Source organism: Haliotis cracherodii, unplaced genomic scaffold, assembly GCF_022045235.1.
Source record: "Haliotis cracherodii isolate W230 unplaced genomic scaffold, xgHalCrac1.p SCAF_2, whole genome shotgun sequence".
NCBI classification, from domain to species: Eukaryota; Metazoa; Mollusca; class Gastropoda; order Lepetellida; family Haliotidae; genus Haliotis; species Haliotis cracherodii.
The window spans coordinates 24,539,502-24,562,706 of NW_027266275.1; the positions used below are offsets into that span (position 1 = coordinate 24,539,502).

The window sequence follows — 23,205 nt, forward strand, 5'->3', positions numbered from 1 at the left end:
TCTGATCACATCTACTGCGTCCAACTCTGCTTATTATACAACCACCATCTCTCAGTCGAAAAAAACACTCCATTAATATTACTTTGTTGTGAAGAATGTACTACCCTTCTGAGGATCAGATAAGGAGCTTTGATGTGAAAAATATATTGGAAAATGCACTTGCAAAAACAGATCTCGTTGAATCTATACATATTTTTATAGCAAAAGACAGAAAGGCAGAACAAGAACTTTGTGATCCTTTTTCATTAAAACAATACAAAATTCCTTAAGAATTTATTTCAAATAAGACAACTGCTTTGCAATGATATTACCATAGAAGTGGAGTCAGTGTTTCCTGTTAAATTCATGGTGGATGTTGAATTAATATACATTTTAACAGTATAAAGCTAATTTCCAAGTTCCAATTTGAGTTTTCATAATTAAACAAACTGAATATTCTGGATTTATTTATATACAGTTCAAGATGATTGATGTCTGTACTGGAACCTCACTAGTTTTGTTTTGTTTGTTTGTTGTTTAACGCTGCACTCACAAATATTGCAGCAGTATGACAGAGGTCTGTAAATAATCAAGTCTGGACCAGACAATCCAGAGACTGACATCGTGAGCATGCATCACGATGACATGCACCAACCAAGTCTAACCTGGATCTTCAAGGGTGAACGTCACTAGTGAGTGAGGGAGCCGGGTTTTTCAGCTATAAAATGGCGTGCCACCATAATGGAAGAAGTGGTCGACATTTTACCACATTTGTTTCATATCAACAAGCAAGTTGGTTGGTTTGTTGTTTAACATCGCACTCAGCAATATTCCAGCTATATGACAGCTATCTCTAAATAATCGAGTCTGGACCAGACAATCCAGAGACTAACAACATGAACATCAACCCACACAATTGGGATCGATGACATGTTTCAACCAAGTCAGCGAGCCTGACCACCCGATTCCGTTAGTCGCCTCTTACGACAGTGATCATGGTTAAAATGGATAATGAAAAGGCAATCCAGTGATTGACATCATGAGCATCGATCCACACAATTGGTATACAATGACATGCATCAACCAAGTCAGCAAGCCTGACCACCCAATCCTGTTAGTCGCCTCTTAGGACAAGCATAGTCGCCTTTTACGGCAAGCATGGGTTGCTGAAGACCTATTCTACCCAGATCTTCACAAAAAGTATGTTTTGTGTTTGTTGTGTAACGCCACATGCAGAAATATTCCAGCCATATGACAGCGGTCTGTAAATAATCGAGTCTGGACCAAACATGATATCATGAGCATCAATCCACACAATTGGGATCGATGACATGCTTCAACCAAGTCAGCGAGCCTGACCACCCGATCCCGTTAGTCGCCTCTTACAACAAGCATGGGTTGCTGAAGACCTATTCTACCCCGGATCTTCACGGGTATCAACAAGCAAGTAAGGTGAAGACAAACCAAGGACAGTAATCAATGTCAATCTCTCTGTGATTCAAACCTGCCTGAGGGCTCAATTTAAGGAACTTGACGCACCAGGGGCATGTTGACATGAAACCAAGTTTATCTTGGATGAAACATGATTAGGCTGTCTGCTGTCAGTGTCACATAAATTAGTGACGCACTGTCAGAACGGGTAACTGGAACATGTGCGCATAATCTTGAAGTACCCACAGTTTGATGACATAAAGCCCAAGAAAGTATGACAAATTATACATAACACAGGGATTGTTGATGTAGGATGGTAGATAGTGAGTGAGTGAGTGAGTATGGTTTAACGCCGCTTTTAGCAATATTCCGTCAATATCACAGACACCAGAAATGGACTTCAGACATTGTACCCATGTCGAGAATCAACCCGGGTCTTCGGCACGACAAGCGAAGACTTTAACCACTAGCTAGGCTTCCCAACCACCCCTGTATAGTAAATAAACTTGAAAGGCATAAAGTAAGTTCAAAAATAATTTTTTTATCTTGACATAAATATTAGGTTGCACTTTTCAATAATAGGTTGCACTGTTTTATAAAGCTAAATCACGGCCTGCTTGTGAACAGAGGATTCTGGCACATCAAAGGGTCATAACTCTACATAGCACCTAAACCATGAATTACACTAGTTGGAGTTACTGGAACCAAATTACAGTCTCCTGACGTAAAGAGGTTTACATGATCTACTATCTACCCCCAAACAATGACAGCAGCACACCAGTTGCACATGGCACAGGGGTAGACACCATTGGTCATATCCATCTAGACTGTATCTCTTTTCGGACTACAGGTTATGCAAAATAACTACATGTTGACAAGTCTCATACCAACAGACAAGAGGCCGTGTCTATCACTGGTCTTGAGGACAAGTGGCCATGTCTATCACTAGTCTCGTGGACAAGTGGTCGTTTCTATCAATAGTCTTGTGGACAAGTGGCTGTGTCTATCACTAGTCTCATGGACAAGTGGTCGTTTCTATCACTAGTCTTGTGGACAAGTGGCCGTGTTTATCACTGGTCTTGTGGACAAGTGGCCGTGTCTATCACTGGTCTCATGGACAAGTGGCTGTGTCTATCACTAGTCTCATGGACAAGTGGTCATTTCTATCATTAGTCTTGTGGACAAGTGGCCATGTCTATCACTGGTCTTGTGGACAAGTGGCCGTGTCTATCACTAGTCTCATGGACAAGTGGTCGTGTCTATCACTAGTCTTGTGGACAAGTGGCCATGTCTATCACTGGTCTCATGGACAAGTGGTCGTGTCTATCACTAGTCTTGTGGACAAGTGGCCATGTCTATCACTGGTCTCATGGACAAGTGGTCGTTTCTATCACTAGTCTTGTGGACAAGTGGCCATGTCTATCACTGGTCTTGTGGACAAGTGGCCGTGTCTATCACTAGTCTCAGACAAACAGACAAGTGGTCGTGTCTATCACTAGTCTCATGGACAAGTGGTCATTTCTATCACTAGTCTTGTGGACAAGTGGCCATGTCTATCACTGGTCTCATGGACAAGTGGTCGTGTCTATCACTAGTCTTGTGGACAAGTGGCCATGTCTATCACTGGTCTCATGGACAAGTGGTCGTTTCTATCACTAGTCGTGTGGACAAGTGGCTGTGTCTATCACTAGTCTCAGACAAACAGACAAGTGGTCGTGTCTATCACTGGTCTCATGGACAAGTGGTCGTTTCTATCACTAGTCGTGTGGACAAGTGGCTGTGTCTATCACTAGCCTCAGACAAATGGACAAGTGTTTGGTCTATCACTAGTCTCAGACAAACAGACAAGTGTTTGGTCAATGACTACTCTCAGACTAACAGACAAGTGTTTAGTCTATCACTAGTCTCAGACAAACAGACAAGTGGCTGTGTCTATCACTAGTCTCAGACAAACAGACAAGTGTTTGGTCTATCACTAGTCTCAGACTAACAGACAAGTGTTTGGTCTATCACTAGTCTCAGACTAACAGACAAGTGGCCGTGTCTATCACTAGTGTCAGACTAACAGACTAGTGTTTGGTCTATCACTAGTCTCAGACAAACAGACAAGTGGCCGTGTCTATCACTAGTCTCAAACTAACAGACAAGTGGCCGTGTCTATCACTAGTCTCAGACTAACAGACAAGTGGCCGTGTCTATCACTAGTCTCAAACTAACAGACAAGTGGCCGTGTCTATCACTAGTCTCAGACTAACAGACAAGTGGCCGTGTCTATCACTAGTCTCAGACTAACAGACAAGTGGCCGTGTCTATCACTAGTCTCAATCTAACAGACAAGTGGCCATGTCTATCACTAGTCTCAGACTAACAGACAAGTGGCCGTGTCTATCACTAGTCTCAGACTAACAGACAAGTGGCCGTGTCTATCACTAGTCTCAAACTAACAGACAAGTGGCCGTGTCTATCACTAGTCTCAGACTAACAGACTAGTGTTTGGTCTATCACTAGTCTCAGACTAACAGACAAGTGGCCGTGTCTATCACTAGTCTCAGACTAACAGACAAGTGGCCGTGTCTATCACTAGTCTCAGACAAACAGACAAGTGTTTGGTCTATCACTAGTCTCAGACTAACAGACAAGTGGCCGTGTCTATCACTAGTCTCAGACTAACAGACAAGTGGCCGTGTCTATCACTAGTCTCAGACAAACAGACAAGTGTTTGGTCTATCATTAGTCTCAGACTAACAGACAAGTGTTTGGTCTATCACTAGTCTCAGACTAACAGACAAGTGGCCATGTCTATCACTAGTCTCAGACAAACAGACAAGTGGCTGTGTCTATAACTAGTCTCAGACAAATGGACAAGTGTTTGGTCTATGACTAGTCTCAGACTAACAGACAAGTGGCCGTGTCTATCACTAGTCTCAGACTAACAGACAAGTGGCCGTGTCTATCACTAGTCTCAGACTAACAGACTAGTGTTTGGTCTATCACTAGTCTCAGACTAACAGACAAGTGGCCGTGTCTATCACTAGTCTCAGACTAACAGACAAGTGGCTGGTCTATCACTACTCTCAGACTAACAGACAAGTGGCTGGTCTATCCCTGCTGCACATCTTTCAGCACCATATGGACACTTGGACACACAATTTCAATTATTTTCATCAGAAAAATAACTTTTACAAACCTTGCAAACACATTCATTTATTTAAACTGCCCTTCATTCCTGGTATATCTTTATTCTTAGAATATCAGCCACGAATAAATACCGAAATCAGTTCTGCTTCAACAGGATTTTGTAAATAATCCTTGTTCATTACATTACTAAATTGTACAATTATAAGGGTGGCAAGTCATGATGGAATGATCATATGAATTTACAACCTCAACTGACAATGACATATTACTTAGTCTCATTAACAGTTGACACCCAGAGAAAGTGAGCAAATATGGAATATCTTAATTGACACAGATTGTGAAAAAATTACAACCAATCTTTGATTGGCATTCTATCACAATTAAGTCATGTTGAATAAGAACGGAATACCTTGAGTAGAAATACATTTTTTTCCAACGGCAATTTGTACCAGCAGGTACAATAACGTGAACAATATCTCAAAACAAACTCAACCAAACAAACATGAAGAAAAATACCTGAATACTTAAAGCTGCTGAACACAACTCTCACAATACAATGTCAAGTGATGAGAGGAACAAGCTCTTCAAAATACTCCCTACTTTGGAAACAAATACTTTCTACACCAAACCAGAAGCAGCCAGATTACCATACAATTCTACCTATAAAAACATACCTTTCACTAAGATCAGCACAGCAAATTGAAACTAGTAACAGTTACCACAATTTTATTCCATATGGCCGTACATTATTTCATTGACAACAAATTTCATGACAACAGAATTATGCAAACGAACATGTTAATACCAAGTTGACATTCTTTTACGTGAGTCAGGTACAATACTAATCAATTACACACAAACTTAACAACCCATATAATATTCTGTAGACATGCTGCCAGACACCAAAGTCAAATAAAGTTCAACAAAACAACAGGATTTGTTGATGTCAAGTCAACAAAAATATTGCTTACAGAAACAACTAAAACATTGAAGTTTGAGTTTGGTGGTCGCCCCTACCCTTTGTTTACTTACATGCGGCAACCCCCAGTGCTCTCCAGCAAGTCCCGTAACTCAATACACACACAGCCTGCTGCAGCCACTAGTATTGTAAAACCTGGGGTGGTAGCTGATTGTGCTGGGAGATGGAGCTGTGGACTGTCTCCTACGTCTGTCACATAGAGCACGTTCCCTCCACACACTATGGCCTATAAACAGTGAACATGTTGCATGCTTCATAAGTCATACCAACCACTTGCTTCAGCCCGCTATCCGGAACCAGCCAATGAAATTAGCTTGATTGGGTGGCTTCATAAAATCAATTGTATAAATGCTGTCCCTCTGTGTTGGCTAAACTCATTTGAATTGGAGTTGACATATCGTAGAAAAGGCGAGGATAAGTATTCGGAAAAAGCCTTTTTGCAAACACAAACACCTTTAATTTTACCCTTGTAAAGAGCATTACACATTTTGTCCATTAAGATCAGTACATGAGAAGTCAGTCTGTAGAGAAAGTTGATTATGAAATACGTAAATGTGCGACAGTGAGAATCTCCTTTTTGCTGGCTTCCTATCAGCCGTTGTTTCTAATGGAATGTACACATCAGCTCATCAATTTTCACACTCTATTTTCCCACCTCTAAAAGAGAAGAAGCATTCTGTCTGTTGTCCGTGGACACTATATAACTGTACTACTACTTGCCCCTCCGACACAATGCTGTTCCGAGAGATAATTGACTCTGTATTTACAGTTGTGAGGCCCAGTAATGACACACTAAACCTGACAATGATACGTCCTTTCTCTGTATAATACAATAACGTGAATATCGAATTGACTCAGACAAAACTGACACCAAACCAATTGCTTAACTTGGGCATATTGGATGTCAGGTTTTGAAGAATATTAGGAATCTATTAATTTAATCAAATCAAATCAATTCCTATTGTGTTTACAGCTATTAGCAAGAGTTGTAAAAGGCGTGTATTGGAGATTTGGACTAAAACTGATGATAGTTAAATAAAACGAAGCTTACTAAATTCAAACACAAAGATTATTAAATTAAAACTGAGTTAATTGGTGATGTAATTACTGCAAGTGGATGACCATTAAAGATTAAACCCATCGCCTTTTTTCACTTTATTTTATAGGCTGAGGTTGTGTTGTGAGGACAAAATGGCAACACGCGCTTGAGTTATCCATATAATAAAACATTGAAGACAAATCAAAGACAAACATACTTTTACAGTGAAACATATACCACTCTGTCTGCTCAGCTGATGTTCTTCTCTCCGGATCGCAGTATGGAAGGGGTATGTAAAGGAGGACTGACTTTGAATATTTCAACAGGAGCTGCGCCATGGTAGTAGTGGGACAATACACTGATGCATCGGTGGATCACGATTGGTTACTTCTCGATACAAATATTGATCACAGTCCCATATTAAGCAAACGTATTGCTTCTTGCCTTCAATGTATTCTTTAAACAATGTTACACCAAACACATTACTTGTGAAAATGAGTAGTGAATACGTCAATATTTTCATTCATTGCACCATACTTGACACTGCCAACTGTGAATCATTAGTATGCCAGACATTTGGCCATCCTGTCTATGATAAAGATGGCTTACGCACCACAGATAAAAGCACATGCAAGTATCATGATATGGATCGGATCGTGAGCAAGGTATCGTGATACGTATCAGAACCTTTCGCAAAACTTGACCGACAAATGTGATAACAAACAGGAAGTCTATATTATCAATTAAAAAAGCAGCTTTCTTAAGCTTTTGGCACTAGTTTCAAACTGGCGACTTCCATACCAGATTAAGCTTTCAAAAGTATTTTGAATCAGTCATACATCCCATATAGACAGTAGTTAGGAATATCCTGTGGTAAGCTTTTGAGGTTGCATGATTAGAAAACATTCCGCTTAAATATAACATAATATGAATATATCCATTTTAATTATTTATTACAACTTTAATGCATCATAATCTATCATGTAGCTGTCTTATTTTTATGACAAGCGTTGATCCTACTTAATTTCTTTTATCTGACAGACTCATTAATCCAACATAATCATATGCAACCAACCATGTCGATTAAAGAGACTTTCAGATAGCAAAAGATTTCCAGTCAGTACCAATATTATCATGTGCAATTTGAAAAAAAACTAAATCTCTCCTATGACCATTGATAAATGTCCACAAAAATAAAGTATATAGTGTATATGATTTACATATCTGAGATAGCAACATTTATTGAATTATGGAACAGCTTATAGTTACAGCTGTATTGGTAGCATCAGATACAGTGTGGATTGTCTGGTCCAGATTCGATTATTTAGAGACCGCCATCATATAGCTGGACTATTGATGAGTGCAGCATTAAACAATAAAACAAAACAAAACAGTCTAGACATTCCATGGCTCCATTTCCAGTGGTAGAAACTTACATATTTAGTCCGCTAGTCCTTACAATGATAAGACATAATAATCCCCCGAAATTGACAAAGTTTTACTTGTCCTTGTGATACATTAACTATTGGGCAGTTTGGCAACAACTAAAGTGCCAATTTCAGTTGCTGCATTTCACAAGGCTGCGGTAGTGCTACGACTGTCCTACGTTTATGTAAAACTATGGGAGTTACGACTGGCGTAGCACTTCCATCGACTTGTGAAAGGGAGCCCTGGCCACTAGCTGTGCAGCCATCAAACAAAAACTTAACACCAACATAAAACAAGAGAAGACAAGAATTCTAACACATCCATTACAAAGTGTCAAGAGCAATTAAACTGCCATTCAGGATTTCATAAATAAAAACACATTGCTTCCTGTGTCATGTAAAACATTCAACATATAAAAATGTTGTGTATTTCTAAAAGTATGTTTTTTTCTCAGAGGAAATTATGAATTTACAACATCAAAAGGAGAAGGTTGTTTCTGCTAAAAAAACATAGTTATATATATGACACACATCTTCCCACACCAGTTTCCATATTTTCTTTTTAATATTTTCTTGTGTGTGTCTCAGGTCATATGTTCCAGGTCTATAGTATTTGCGAATCATAATTTGCTACTATAAATGCAGTTTTAACACTCCAATTTTTTCAGGGACACTTTTTGTTGTAAAAGCAAACACCATGAAGGACTAACAATATTTTCTTGAAAGTATTTCTCTAAGTAGATTTCATAGCTTTTTCACTAACATGCATGCGTTGTCATAGAAACTCAATCAGTTTTACAATTAAATTAAAGTGACAAAACCATTTCCACAATCAAAACTGATTTCTACCACAAGCAGAGTCCATTGTACAAGTCCGACTCAATCAGGCGCACGTGTTTATGAATCATTATCAAAGCAGGTGTTCGGGAAAGGTGAGTATATCCGGTCCCACATGTGACACCTGTTATTAACACATGCAAAGTCAGTTGTCCACCTGAAAAAGCATGGGAGCAAAGGGTACGAGTCAACAACAACAAAACCCATCTTCATCTTCAGCTTTTGATAAGTCAATAAAAAACATCTCTCAAAGAGAATCAAGTCTGACTTTCTGTCTTATTTTGGCCCAGTACAAAGGACTTGTTACTGACACAGTTGTTTTAACAGGACTCGCAAATTCACAGTCAAGCTTTATGTCCTATTTCACTTTACTGGTATGTTTGTTTATTGTTTGTCTGTTGTTTAACGCCACACTCAGCAATATTCCAGCTGTATGACGGCGGTGTGTAAATAATCGAGTCTGGACCAGACAATCCAGTGATAATGACATCATGAGCATCGATCCACGCAATTGGGATACGATGACATGCATCATCCAAGTCAGTGAGGCTGACCACCCGATCCCTGGTTGTGCTGCAGATGTACAAACAACATAACACAATACCCAGGATTTCACATCAGTTCATTTTCCCGGACATTGACTGATTGTCATCCACATATTTTTCAACATTGTAATACCTATACCTAATGACCTATCCAAAGATGATAAAATTTTATAAATGTTCTATTGCAAAATCAGTTTAAATCACTGAATACCATATTATTGTTTGGGGCATACAAAATCAATGAGGACATATGTACATAAAATAAAACCTCAATGCACAAAACTTGCTCAATTTTTTAAATTTTTTTATCAATCCTTTTTACTGACATTTTCTACTGATCTTATTATCAATCAGTGAAACAGGTGCCTTTGACAGCAACACACCAGGAAGAAAAAATGTTTATGGCGCAGTGTTGCAGCCAGAGACACTGGGCCATCTTGTCTGTTCTATGCACGAGGGCAAGGAGCACTTAAGACACAACTAACCCTCAAGGTATTTCCTTGTCCCTTGAATTACAAAAATGCATTAGCATGAAATAGCAACCACTTTAACATGTAAGTATGCCTTGAACTTGTGCTTTGAAATGTTTATGTGATGCAAATCATGAATTTATACCTGCACGAAGAAATCATGTAAAAATGTTAAAGGCAATGCTGAATCTCATTTTAACCTGTAAGGCCATCAGGGGAAATGAGGTTTAGTGACGCCTTTAACATTTATATATTTCTACAGGTGTACAGTGACAGGTGCTGTACAGAAGATGGCAGTCTCCACCCGCCCCAGTACAGATGTCGGAAGTACAGACAGTAGACGTACACATCTGTCTCATTAGATTGCAAATACAGTCAATTTCATTTGTACATTGTTCTAAAAACGTAAGAATAGAGACAAATATTACAAATGGCCATGGACAAATGTGACAGGGGCTTGCCATCGTTTGTATACCTTCTAAGTAAAACACAGAGCTCTTACTTAGTTGACTACAGTTCTCTTTTAGCAATATGATGATCTAAATACTGTAAATCTTTAAATTAATGCAAGCGTGAATTAAATGTGAAAAATGTGAGTGGTATTTGTTCGCATTAATGAAACTTCACATTTATGTCTCCAAAATGACAATCAACAATAAGATGGCCTCACTGCACACTTTGGATAGCAGAATTACCAACCTGAATATAAACACAAACACTGATTATTGAACAGCAGTTGTAACAAGTATATAACGATTGTCAATTGAAGAATAGGAATTACACAACAGACATCCAGTGAGTTATCACTGCTGGGGTCAAGAGTTCTACCCATTCGTGTCAAACTAGGCATTATAAATGAACAATCAGATCCGTGAAGATCTGGGGTAGAATATGTCTTCAGCAACCCATACTTGCCTTAAAAGGTGACTATACTTGTCGTAAGAGGTGACAAATGGGATCAGGTGGTCAGGCTCACTGACTTGGTAGATGCATGTCATCGTATCCCAATTGCGTGGATCCGATGCTTATGATATCAATCATTGGACTGTCTGGTCCAGATTCAATTATTTACAAACCGCCGTCATATAGCTGGAAAATTGCTGAGTGCGGCGTTAAACAACAAACAAACAAATCCAATCAGTGAACTGTTGTTGGTTCAATTATTTTATTGCCTTTGAACTTCCTTAATGCCAGTTTTCAGAATAAACATATAAACTGCATGTTGTTTTTAAGAAAACATTGTTTATTGTTATTACAGAAGTGTTTTACTCAGTGCTAATAAGCGGTACTATTTGCTGTTTTGATGGGATTAAGGTAAGGATATGCATTATTCCACTGGGAATGGGGTAGGGGGAGTTGCATTTTTGGCTAGGGGTCAGCACTTGTATTAATTTGGAGATGCACTGATTTCAAGATTTACAGTATACTATTTAAGGTCAATTATAAAAAATGTTTCAATATTCACATTGTTACACATCAAGTCAATTATACAGAAACTTACCGGTATGTCAAAATTATATCAAAACCAACTAGTCTAATTGGATACTCAAAGCAAGACAAAATCCTAATACTTCAACCTAAGCTATATTATTCTTCTTCTTTCACTGAAAGGCAACTAAATATCACAACCATTCAACCTTACATGAAACGCCTGTCTACATTTGCTACAACCTCTTTGAGAGACATTTAGAAGTTGGAGTGCTAAGTAAGAATAAGATATATGGATGAACAACTTACAATTAGGAGTGATCTTTTGGTATAGGTTCTAACATTTGCTTGTTAACGGTGACACCGAAACGTAAGTCCTAATTGTAATAAAGAAGTTGTTCCAGCTTTTTCCAACTAGCATTTACATTGAGGGTCTTTACATCTGGCTGTAACTAATGACTTTCGTGACTCTCGCAGACACATGATACAGTGATGATACCTTGACTGCAGGAGCACGAATCAATGCAACATGAAGGTCTGGAGTGGTCGGACACCGGTTCCAGCTGCAGCCAGGCTCCTCACCAATCCCTTGCCTGATGGAGATTATTTGTCCTTGGTGAAAATCGTTTTTCCCTCATTAAGGGAAGAATACTTTTCAAATGTTGTGCTGGCATCACTAAATCTACTCCACTGCATGTGCAATCAAACAGAATACAGGATAATCCCTTCCGCATGGGAGCGGAAGAAAACAGGTAATCACTGTTGAAATGATCTCGTTCCAAGAAAGTCATTTGTCTTCGAAGTCAGAATAGCACTGAAGAGCATCACCTGTGTTAATTCTGTTAGGTGTCACACACTTAATCAAAGCCTAACATCTTCTCAGGTAGAACAGGTGATTATTTCCAAATCTAAAGGTTAAATGTATCAATTCTGGAACATAATATAAAGTGTTCACAGCAGTAGATTAATTGTACAAAATCTGATGGCCCAGTATTATAACAAACACCAGCAAGGATGGTGGAGGAGGTTTAGGTTAAGGATGGAAGATGTAGGTTTGTTTGCAGTCTAACACAGCACTCAGCAAGAAATTACAACTACATGTATCTGGACCAAACAATCCAGAGGCGGATATTGTAAACAACAATCCACATGGATCCTCATATATATGACATATGACATTTATATATCCTGGCAGAGAACATGTGCCATATATAGTATACATTTATATACCCTGGCAGAGAACATGTGGCATATAGGATAAATATATATTTCCTGGCAGAGAACATGTGCCATATATAGTATACATTTATATACCCTGGCAGAGAACATGTGGCATATAGGATAAATATATATTTCCTGGCAGAGAACATGTGCCATATATAGTATACATTTATATATCCTGGCAGAGAGCATGTGGCATATAGGATAAATATATATCTTGGCAGAGGACATGTGCCATATATAGTACACATGAATATATCCTGGCAGAGGACATGTGCCATACATAGTAAACATTTATATTTCCTGGCAGAGGGCATGTGGCATATATTTTCAAGTTTCCGTAATATTTGGCAAAATGGCCACAAAAATCAAATGAAGTTGTTCAAGGTATTTAGACATGAGACAATCAAACACAACACAGCCTTACAAATTAGCACTTGTCATACAGTCCATGCCAAACTGCCCAACAGATAAGGTATCATAAGGACTATAAATTTGCAATTTTTAAGGCTTTTGCTATAATGTTATCATAATAAGGACTAGTAGATTAAAACAGTTACTTTCTATAGCTGCAACACAGTAGATTTATGGGTTAACATCCCATTCGATGTGTTTGGAGAAGATTTTAAGCACAAAAAAGCATCTCTCTCTCTCTCTCTCTTTCAGTGAGAGTTCATATACTTGGTGAAGACATGTGGTTTACAAGATGAATATGCAACTCCTGGCCAGTGAGGGGGTGGACTGACAGTGTAACTACATCAGTGAAGTCATCAGGTGACTGTTTTCTGTTTCAGGATCACTACAGCCAGCCCTCCTACACATGCAGTAACAAGAAGCCTGATGTATAGATGTCAATGTAATCTGTATGTATGGATTCTGCCTCTATACAGTGATGTACAACAAGAGTGGGGGAACCAGTGGCTCCTTCCTCACACTAACACACTGACTGCTTCCATAACGGTACAAGATACCAGACATTTAACATCATACATGTTCAAAGAATCCACAGCAACAGGTATTATTTAAGACATTTTAAGAAATCACAACCACAGCACATCCTTCCCATAAAGGTTGCCATGATATAACAATTTACAATATTTACACATGTAAATCCGTTTTCAAGTACACTATGAGTCTCAGGACTATCACATGGCATGTCTAAAGGGTACAAGCTAACAAAGAATGTGTTCATTGGTACAAGTCTCACCTTTCATCATTGTCTTATTAATCAGGCCATACCCTGTAGCACACTAAATTAGTACTGCCAAACACCGGTCAGTCATTTAATCCTGATTAAAACATTCAACAAAACTAACATACTTGAAATTAGTTGTCAGGACGTCAGTCCTTAATAATCACTGTACAGACAAAAAATAACTCACAGTTTTGATTAAGCATCATTGTTGTAACGAAGCAACAACAAGACTGTGCCCTCTCTGAAGTCACAGCATCATCATTGATTATAGCCCGCCACAATGATGACTTGTTATAGCCCTGCAGCCCTTGAAAATGACACGAAGCTTTAAATCCCTCAATTACACGAAGGGTCTAATGATTGGGAGCGGTTTGTCTCGGTTTGTGGTGAGCATGCGATGGTAGTGGACGCAGTTCTCTATTGATATCCCACCCCCACATATCTGCCAGTAACGTTTCCTCGCAACAAGTACGGCACGCACGATGGTGGAGATAGCCCATGCCTCGTGTTCACAACACAGCATTCTACTTCATTTCCATAGCAGGCGTTCTGTCACAATGAATTCCAAACTCGAGTTCAATGACACTATTGCCTTAAGAAAACATTTCTTTGAGAAAAACAAGTTTCCTTGGACATGAATTTCTGTGACAATATCAGGCGATGCTAAAGAATTGCAGCAGCAGCAGCAAGAGGAATTTAACTATCACTGAAATCTTGTGACAGACTACAAACAGTTCTCATTGTATTGCAGTAGTGTCTGATGACTGATGGCTACTTGAAGACACGAAGATATACCATTTGTTCTGTAATTACAATCATTGCATATAGAATCAGTCTAACTAATTTAGCACAACAAATGTCAATGGATCTATTCCTGACCAGATCATACACGTCATCAGGGGGCAGGATACAAGAAATTTGTGTCCATTAGGTAATTGTGGAGTCGTCTGCTCCGATCAAAAGCAGACACAGATTGCCATAATCACCTGAATGTCTATGAAATGTGGCAGTCCATACATAAAGAGACATGATGGCTGTCTGTTGACCATGCTGTATAACCATACCACAAATTCAAACCCCAAACTAAAATGGAGTCAAGAACCTCTACTCCAGTTTCCACTTCCTTTCAAGAACAAAATCTCCCATCACCTAATGACCAATACACCTCTTTTAAAGATGAAGACAGAAAGATGTCGACTGAGGGTTTTAATTGCAAATAGTCCTGAAAGATATATTTAGAGCCCTATCGGCAATTACAAACAGACACGTTGATATATGATCATCATAATCATACAATCCAATTACTCTCCACTCACAGCAATAGTCCTTTAGTCCTTGCCAAACTGCCAAATAGGACTAGCAGAAGTTTGCAATTTTAAGGATTTTGCATTATGTTATCATTATAAGGACTACGACTAAAAATGTTAGCTGCAAACATCTAGCTGCATTCAGTATTATAATTTTTTCTGTTCTATTTAATACCTTAAATCTTAATGAGATATTAATTCAACAAATAATACAATTAATAGATTCCTATTTCAAATCCTTTTTCAGTCTTTAGAACAATATTACAGATTAATGGACACCACTTTATGGTACGAGAGTTTGACATCACAGGGCTACGAAACACTTGTAAATGAGTAGTGTCGACACAAATATTAAATTGTTCCCTGCAGCCATCACTCAGCATTGGTCCAGCTATACCACAGTGGCCTGTAAATAATTAAGCCTGGCCAGACAATCCAGCTCGACATCGTGAGCAATGATCTACGCTGTACAATGACACGAAACCAACCAAGTCATAAATTGGTAAGTATCACCACAAATTGGTTGCGGCAAAGATCATTTTGGTCTGTGGTTGCAGGGGGTGGGGGAGAGTGTGATGGCGATCTGAATCCCTGGCCAGTTACACTGTCCATACATGCATATCCAACAAACCGTCTACAGCAACCACTATCTTAGTATGAAGAAGTCCCCCTCCCCCCCTCCCCCCATTTCTGAGGTTGATGTGGCTGATCGCCTCCATATAACAATCCTAGAGCATCACAGATGCAATGAACATCAGAGGCCCAACCAGGACCAAAAAACATCTAGTTCTCTTTGCAGTGCATATTTTAATTCTACCCAGATCAAGCATTAACACCTTATTCAGGGTCTGTACAGATCCCACCCTTCTGCTCAACAAATATGACCTTTCCTTTATGTGTGAAATGTTAGACATACATTCCCTCTCTCTAAAGCAATATATACTCGGAATAATCAATGCCTGTCCATTGAAAGGATTCAGAGGATAGGTTAAAAATTTGAATTGCACACCAAGGAACATCCGTCCCCTAACTTAATTAATCAGGAAGAAAATAGCATTATGAACACAGGAGACTATCAGCTTGCCCTGTAAGTACCAACATCTCGCTGTCCTGATCCTCTGTGTAAATCCCACTCCGCAGCTCAGCAAAGAAATGGCTAAGAAAACTACATTTAACATGATTCTTTCTGTCTGCCAGTTCAAACAAGATGTGAGGTAGATGAGCTGAGTAGGACGCCTACAGTGGTGGCTATGTCAGTAATGAAGACTGACCTTGCCATATTGCAGTCTCCCCACCCTGGGCGATGCAAGCCTGTTATGTGCCATCTTCCCGCAAACCACCACTATCACATACATCTTGCTCTGGGTTAGATCATGGATTTCATAACTGAGCTAACATATTGGATAGGTCTTTTATGGTGGAAATTGATATAGTCTATTCCTTAGTGGTTTTCACCATACCTTCTCTTGGCAGGATGTCTGTATCAAAAAAAAATAATACATTTAATAAACAGTTTCAAAACACACCACCTATCATTCATTAATGCATTTCTGTTTGGTTATAGCCAGCTTTGAAGTTAATCCTTTGATGAGTTGCAGGAATATGTCAGCTGATCACATTCTCCATGTCAGCACTGATTACAGCTGTCCATAAAGCAAGCATTATCAAGCATCATGTTATGTTTACACATATAACAAGCAACCAACTGAGCCAGATTACCTTTCACTACGGAATATAAGATAGTGCATAGGTCTTGCTATATCACAAATATACCATTTTATTGAAAAGTATTTGTAATTATATATGACATTGCCCTTTAAAGGTCTCAACAGATATCTTATTTGAAATAACAAACCATTTTAATTATTTATCCCACCAACTGAAACTTTAAGTCTTTGATAGGTAGTGTAAAATTTATCGGTAAAATTAGGCTTGGACCGGTAATTCACGTGACTGCCAGTCCCTGTGGACTGGCATATAAAGTACCTTATAAATCTTTGTTGTTGAACAAAACATCGGTGATATTCAAGTGGGCTTGTCTGTTACCATCAGGGTTTCACCCAGTCTATTTCTAGGTTAAATATCCTTTTTTTCTGACTTGTCTCGAAATATATATAAAAAAAGAAGAGAAAATTGTGACTTAAGTTTGTGTGAATGGCATATAGATCTAACTACCCGGTAAGTTACTTCAGAGATGACATCTTTGCACTGAACATGATGTTGATAGAATTAAAACCAAATAATTTTCATATGTTTTTTTATTTGTTGAATGTTGGTAATGGCAAAAATTAGGGGGGACTGGTAATTTTTAGAGCGGGAACACTGTGATAGGCATTTACAAGTTGGAAGAACATGAATACATGACACTTTTTTTATTGATAGCATCTTCTTTTATTCTTTGTCACGAAGTATCAGCGCTACTTCTTGTTTCTTCATCAGGTAAAAGGACCTGAATGCATCTGAAACATCCTAGTCATTTTCAAAACACACATTATGCTATAGAGGAAATGTTTTCCTTAAATTTTGTTTCTCCCCTCTTTCCTTCAGGTAATTCTGGCATATTACTGCATAACAAGCATTGAAATTGGCCTTGACTTAAACATCAGGTTTGCTTGTGTTTGATTTGACAAAGAAGACAGATATCATATTAATTAGCCAACACAATTAGTCCATGTTAATGTATCCTCGTTTAATGATCCCAGAATAAAACAAAGTGTCCAGTAAACATTCTTTCATGTTCATTACATACCCTAGTCTGTCTTCCAAACCCAGAGGGTTCAAACCAAGTCTAGAAAGATTGGGCAAGTCTAGATTACCTCAGCTAAAATTAAGCATTGCTCCAGGCTCCATTCAGATTTTATTTTGAATTTTGTAGATACATATTTTTAAATAAGACTAAATAGGATTAAATGTTCGCCTAAAGATACACATGCATTTGTCAAAACACAGTTTCTGATTGACAATTGCTGTAGAAAAAATATATGTTGTACTCTCAGTCCCTTACAAGGCAAATCCCTGAAACAAGCAATTACTCTGTTGTGGCCTTAACTGCCATATGCAGTGTAGATATGCAATAACCATGGTTGAAGTCATACCCACTGGTCTGTACAAGCTGAGCTCATCTGAGTAATTCACTCAATAAAATAAATATGTTTTTGCAGTTAGATTATTATCCATTAAATCGTTTAAGTTGATTTGTTTATGAGTTTTTAGTCAAGAGATAGCCAGAATGAGAGTTTCCATGTTTGGGGTAAATGGGTCCAGTAGAGAGAGAGTCAGACGGAAGGATGCAGGGATTGGAGTCCTTCTTCATGCTGGCATCATTTATCCCAGATGAGGTTAACAGCTGATTCATAACTCAGCAACAACTGCAGCTCGGTGAACTGGGATCACTTGGGATCGTCCATGTAACTTAAAGATCACTGAGTGCATAAACTGTATTTGATGAACAGTGTTGTCATTCTCACGTCAACCTTTACCTTAAAAGAGCAATCCCATCACAAAAGATACAAAATCACATGTTCAGACCTCTGGACCTGTCTATAACAAAAATCTGCCTTTGTGCCTGTAACAGAGACTCCCTATAACAAATATATACCTTTGTGCCTGTAACAGAGCCTCCCTATAACAAATATATCCCTTTGTGCCTGTAACAGAACCTCCCTATAACAAATATATCCCTTTGTGCCTGTAACAGAACCTCCCTATAACAAATATATCCCTTGTGCCTGTAACAGAGCCTCCCTATAACAAATATATCCCTTTGTGCCTGTAACAGAGCCTCCCTGTAACAAATATATCCCTTGTGCATGTAACAGAGCCTCCCTATAACAAATATATCCTTTGTGCCTGTAACAGAGCCTCCCTATAACAAATATATCCCTTGTGCCTGTAACAGAGCCTCCCTGTAACAAATATATCCCTCTGTGCCTGTAACAGAGCCTCCCTATAACAAATATATACCTTTGTGCCTGTAACAGAGACTCCCTGTAACAAATATATCCCTCTGTGCCTGTAACAGAGACTCCCTATAACAAATATATACCTTTGTGCCTGTAACAGAGCCTTCCTATAACAAATATTTCCCTTGTGCCTGTAACAGAGCCTCCCTGTAACACATATATCCCTTTGTGCCTGTAACAGAGACTCCCTATAACAAATATATCCCTTTGTGCCTGTAACAGAGACTCCCTATAACAAATATATTCCTCTGTGCCTGTAACAGAGCCTCCCTGTAACACATATATCCCTTTGTGCCTAAAATGGTTTTCAGGACATCAAGGAATGTCATGCAAACAGATCTGATTTCAAACCTGAGCTGAAACTGTTTTGTGCTAAAACATCCGTCCTCAACCCACATTGAATTTTCAGTCCCACTAGCACCTCGGATACTTCAGAATTTGATTCTAACTAAACACATGAATTCAACATTTTTGTTAACAAATTCATATTTTACCTCCTGATTTCCTACACCAACAAAGAGGCTATCTTCTGCAGAGCCTCATATCAAACTAGAACACACAGTCACATTCAGAACAGGCTGAAATCTACAGCCACCTATTCTCAAATCATATTTCTCTTGCAGCTTGCCACATTAAAAAGTCTGCTGTTTGATATAAACCATCTCTAGAGAGACTATTCAAAACTGTTTAGCAGGAGTTGCTTACCATTCTCACATATTCAGGAAGACATCACACACAGACATCCAAGGTGCCTCCGCTATCCAGGGATTGGAACCACTTTGATCACCTGAACTCGGCTTTGGCCAGTTATACCCTTTAATTACCGACAGCCCCACATCCAAGCAGGTCTTATCCCCTCTGAGACTGCCACTGTAATCAGCGAGAGCCATGCAATACCTTGGAAGTCAGAACCAACCACGACCATGCCAGACAACATACTTCTCTTACATGAACCTGGTCAAACCAAACTCTTGCTATTCCAAAATGTACTGTTTATAGTGAAACTGCTCATATAATTACCATCAAGATGTACTTTCCTTGAACAGGGTCGCCAGGGGTCGCATCTATCTTGTCCACAGATCATTTCAGATGAATTATGTAAAAGACTTAGATTTTAGAAGAAACGACTAGTTTCTTTAGATTTTCACGAGTCTCGGACAAGCAGTCTGAAAGAATCCAAAGCCTGAATATTGAAACTTTCTTCTGGTTCAGCAAGATCAACCTATACTAGTCCATATACTAAGACGAAAATCAAGTGCAAATAATGCCACAATACGTATTCTTGGCAGAGACTGTATTAGTGGTCGTATGTATGAATCAACAGTTACGCATATTGCTCAGAAGCGAGTACATCCATTATGACAGGGGGCAGGTGGTGGGAGAATGAGGAGTGCCTTTAAGAGGCCAGGTTGAAGCACCGGAGAGAAGAAAAACCATAAGGAGGTTGCAGGAAACACGGACTAAATCTTCAACTGAGGGTAAGTTCTCCTTCACCTGCTGCCGACTGCCGGACTCTGATACCAATACACAGTCTTCATTTCCACAACAGATTTACGTAATTGCCCCGAGTGTCAGTGTCACATCATAATGACGCCTGGGCCAAAAAACTAACAAGGCATATAAATTAACTGGCCACCAATTCACCATCTGGGTTTCCATGATCAATTCAGTCAAGATGAAAAAAAACATCTCTAGTTGTATGGAGCTATCAAGGAGATTATTTCAGGGAGCTTCTAGAACATGAGAACTTGGAGACAGGTTATAGCGAATTCGTGTCATCAAATATATTTTTTCCTTTTATAAGTTCCACTTTCCCAATTTGCAGGTAATCCATCAAAACAAAAATTATAATGAAGGATTTTTATTCTTTTCCTATCCATCAAACTTTGGCAGGAATTGCTCTTAAGATTAAAAGTGGATGATTTTAGTGTCAAGTTTTAAGATTTTAATTTACTGAGAGAGAGATACTGTAGCCTTCGTAAAAATATTTGTGACAATAAAAAAGAACATGTTCTTGATATTAAAGCTCTATAGTTGTTTTGGTTTAATTACTTTAAGACAGAAAGGTCATTTCCTTGATTTTCTATTTTTCATCCACAATATCAACTAACAAACACATGTCAGCCTCAGAGTCGGAAATGAGATTCTTTTCTTGAAATGAAATTAAAATGAGTGTCAGAGTTGATGGTTTATAAAAAAATTAACAGCTGTTTGACTTGCATTAATTCATTTCATTTGTTTTTTTGTTTTGTTTCTTAATAAATCACTTTCTTCTCTTGATTTCACTATCCAATAGACAAATCAATACTATGAAACACTCTGAACAAATCAAACTGTCTTTAGCCCCTGATAAAATTTCAAAGTTGTTAGTTCTATTTCCTTATTTTCAATTAAAGAAATGGTATCTTTCAAATTTCACAAGTTTTTCCCATCAGGAATTAAATTGGTTTTGGCTGCATCTTATTTTTCAACCCTGGATGTCACAAAACTGTGACAGAAATGAAACAATAACTGATGAATATTGGAATTACGTGAATAATTTGGGGCCAATTTGTCTCGACGCTGGTGAAAGAGCCACTTAGGGAGCTATATTTAACACTCACTAGCCATACTACAATGCACGACTTTGTTCTGACCTTTCTTTTGCTGTGAGATAACAAACTAACTCAATAATCTTGACAGGAAAATCAATGTTGAATTTAATTACCTATGCAAATGCTTTCTGTTGTCAATGGCATGCTGAAGTCATTTAAAACCCAAGCTTATGCAATCAGTGGTCAGGAAGGAAGGATCATCCTTGGTACCATGCAATGGTGGGGGCTCCGAGCATAAAACTCTCTCAAAAGTATAATTATGTTTATGGACACAAATTTCATTAGTCATATCCCAGTTAATAAACTAACAAATGCAAATCCACAAAATGAAAATTGGTTCATACTTCACAAATTTCTATTTTCTTTCAAAATATTCCACAAACACATTTCATGTTTCTGATAATAAGAAATAATCCCCAGAATGATCCAAATTTGGCCAGACTGTTCAAAGACTTACGTGTGATTCATGACATTTTCAGCATCCTTGAGACAGATATTTTTAGAAGCATGTCAAAACAACATGAGAACCTCATAATCAAACATCAGAAACCAATAACCATGAACTGGAATAATTCTCCTTACTTTAACAATCTATAGTTTCACAATAGCATGGTTTGACAACAAAGGGGTCCAGTTGGTGGAAAATCACTATAAGAAACCCATCAGGAAAAGCCTTCGATTCGTCCTTGTAGAGTGTCATAATTTGGAACAGGATTTAAAGAAAGTATTTCCACGAATGGACATACAGAAAGATACCATAAAGGTTTGAATAGATGTCTGCCTTGAATAAGGACATGGCTTGAATAAACACCCAACTTCAACAAGCACCTGACTCAAATATATATCTGACTTGAATAAGCATCTCACTTGAAGACTTCCAATTAAGCACCTGATTAAACAAACATCCAACTTGAATAAGCACCTGACTTGAATAAACATCCGACTTGAATAATCCCCTTTCACCAAATACAACTCACAGGCTAATTACTATTATTTTGAAGCTTTTTCTTGATGTATCGTCAGGACTGTGAAAAAGTGAAATATTATCTACCACTCAGATGACCACAACAGATTCCAACCCAGGCAGGTCCAGGGTGTACTGATAGGGAAGGCCACCATCCAGTTCCAGTTTGCAGCTCCATACACTGGTCACGATGCTATTTTATTTACAAACAACACAGAGGCCAGGAACTGAAAAGGTTTTTTTCAATTTAAAAAAAAAGAATATCGTCAAATACACGTCAATGCAATGATGTGCTGTCATACAAGTGGTGCTTATCATGAATTCCAGATGAGTAAACAATGGCGACAGACTATGATCCCTAACAGCTGATCTGTAGCTTTTCGTGCTTACAGTTATCCCCGCCATCTGCCATGTTTAGCTTGAGCGTAACCAGCTAGTTTGAAGGGCCCTACGTTTAAAGCTTTGCGATTGGCTATTGAGTGGACGAGAACCAATAAAAAAACAGGACATGTAACGTAAGGTTGATGCCTGGCAATCACTTATTAACAGCACACAATCGTTTCTCACCATAGAGTTATTTTTTGGTGAAGAAAGTAAAAATATTTTATACTGTCATGTACCGCAATACAGGTTTGTTTGTTTGCTGTTTAACGCCGTATGCAGCAATATTCCCAGCTATATGACGGCCG

General features: G+C 38.5%; 1 protein-coding gene across 3 annotated transcripts in view; it reads right to left on the reverse strand.

Annotated features, from left to right (window-relative positions):
- LOC139467867 (FAD-dependent oxidoreductase domain-containing protein 2-like) overlaps positions 1-23,205 on the reverse strand; it is a 138,163-nt gene that overhangs the window by 57,295 nt on the left and 57,663 nt on the right. The window contains exon 1 of one of the 3 annotated variants that reach the window (XM_071249382.1): positions 13,877-14,010. The exons of 1 other annotated variant lie outside the window; for it this stretch is intronic. The gene's annotated coding sequence lies outside the window, so the exon portion shown is untranslated. Of the gene's footprint in view, positions 1-5,580; positions 5,743-13,876; positions 14,011-23,205 lie in introns of those variants that run through there. One more of the 3 variants, XM_071249378.1, reaches the window with a different exon arrangement.